Source organism: Triticum dicoccoides, chromosome 6B (assembly GCF_002162155.2).
Source record: "Triticum dicoccoides isolate Atlit2015 ecotype Zavitan chromosome 6B, WEW_v2.0, whole genome shotgun sequence".
Classification (NCBI taxonomy): Eukaryota; Viridiplantae; Streptophyta; class Magnoliopsida; order Poales; family Poaceae; genus Triticum; species Triticum dicoccoides.
Window position 1 is genome coordinate 60,827,579 of NC_041391.1, and position 1,728 is coordinate 60,829,306.

Sequence of the window (1,728 nt, forward strand, 5' to 3'; positions counted from 1 at the left end):
ATATGTATATGTATGTATTGACCCCCTTATTTAAATTTAGATGTGGCAGATGCGGGATGAACTCCTAGCACATGATAGCATACGAGCAATTCAAGAGGAATTGACAGGATTCTTTCTTGACCATGTCATACATAAATATGAAGAATGCCATGTGGAAATTCAAGATGATTATCGGTAGATGATGTCAGGGATTGTAACAGATGATATATTGTATATATGTCGAATAGAAATACGAAAACTTGTTGTTCGATCAATTTCAGAGAAAGAGAGGTCACCTCTCTCTGTATATGTTCATGACGATCTTGTGTAATTAATGGTTCCTTCATTTGCTTACTAGCGTCGAGTTCTCTCTATATGTAGTAGCTAGCATCGACCAAGGATAGAGAAAGAGAGGTCACTTCTCTCTATATGTAGTAGCTATCGCTAACACAATATGAAACCCCTAATTAAACCATCCAAACCCCCTAAACTCCCCTCCCCCCTTCCAAAAAAACCCCAGCGCCTGGGAGCTGCTGACGCGTGGCTGCCTTTTAATCCCGGTTGGTGTTACCAACCAGGACTAAAGGTCCTCCTGCCTGGACGCCCCACAGCGACCACGTGGACCTCCTGTGGTCCCAGTTTGTAAGCGGACCAAGACTAAAGGTTTTAAGTATTAGTCCCGTTTATTTTGCCCCGGTTCCAGAACCGTGACTAAAGAGCCTCTGGAACCGGGAGTAATGCCATGTTTTCTACTAGTGTCGCTTTATATGTATACATTGTCAATTTGCCATTTTGTTATCGGTTTGCATTACAAGTGAAGTGAACAATTGTTATGCAATTGTGACTGTGTTATATTTTCTCTACCTGTAAAATTTAACATGAATTATCTTTATATTATTTCAGCAAAATATTTCAGAAGTCTGTGGCAACGCACGGGCATTCTACTTGTACAGATAAAGATGTGAAATCGGAGAAGAGCTGAAACAATCGTTCTGTTTGTTACTACTGTGAAGTGAAACGTTTGGTTGTAGTATATGCCTGGTCAGATCCATCTTGACGTGGCCTTGTCGCGGCCATGGCATCAGCCGTGTACCAACAGGAGCAGCTGCATTGTGAGGTTACAGTTGGTTCGCTGTAATGTCAAGTCTGATGGCCAAGTGATCACACAGATGCCCCCACTAATCCGCATGGTGACTCAGTCACTTGTGTCTAATGGAGTAAGTTTAACATTTTACTGCATTCATTAGGACTCCGTGGCCCAATGGATAAGGCGCTGGTCTACGAAACCAGAGATTCTGGGTTCTATCCCCAGCGGAGTCGTGTTCTCTTTCCTTTAGAGCTATTCTTTTTTCATCAGATTGTTGTCAACAAAGTGTTCATATGAAGTATGCATGGGAGCGATAGTAACTTGACTGGAACACTTTCAGATGGCAGCATTGATTCATTTCCGTAAGGTCGTTTTCAGCACATGTCTTCTTTTGATTTATTTTTCCTTTGGTCTTGTGATGTCGTTGATGTTTAGGAGTCTGCGAATGTGCTTTTAATTATCTTGGTGATAGTAACTTGACTGGAACACTTTCAGATGGCAGCATTGATTCATTTCCGTAAGGTCGTTTTCAGCACATGTCTTCTTTTGATTTATTTTTCCTTTGGTCTTGTGATGTCATTGATGTTTAGGAGTCTGCGAATGTGCTTTTAATTATCTTGGTGATAGAAAATGTGCTAGTTACTTCTCACGGTCTTGTCTTT

General features: G+C 41.3%; 1 non-coding gene across 1 annotated transcript; it reads left to right on the plus strand.

Moving 5' to 3' along the window:
- The first annotated feature begins 1,226 nt into the window (after nt 1–1,226).
- Nucleotides 1,227–1,299, plus strand: TRNAR-ACG. Its single transcript has one exon. It is a non-coding gene; the product is annotated as a tRNA-Arg (tRNA).
- The last annotated feature ends 429 nt before the right edge of the window (nt 1,300–1,728 follow it).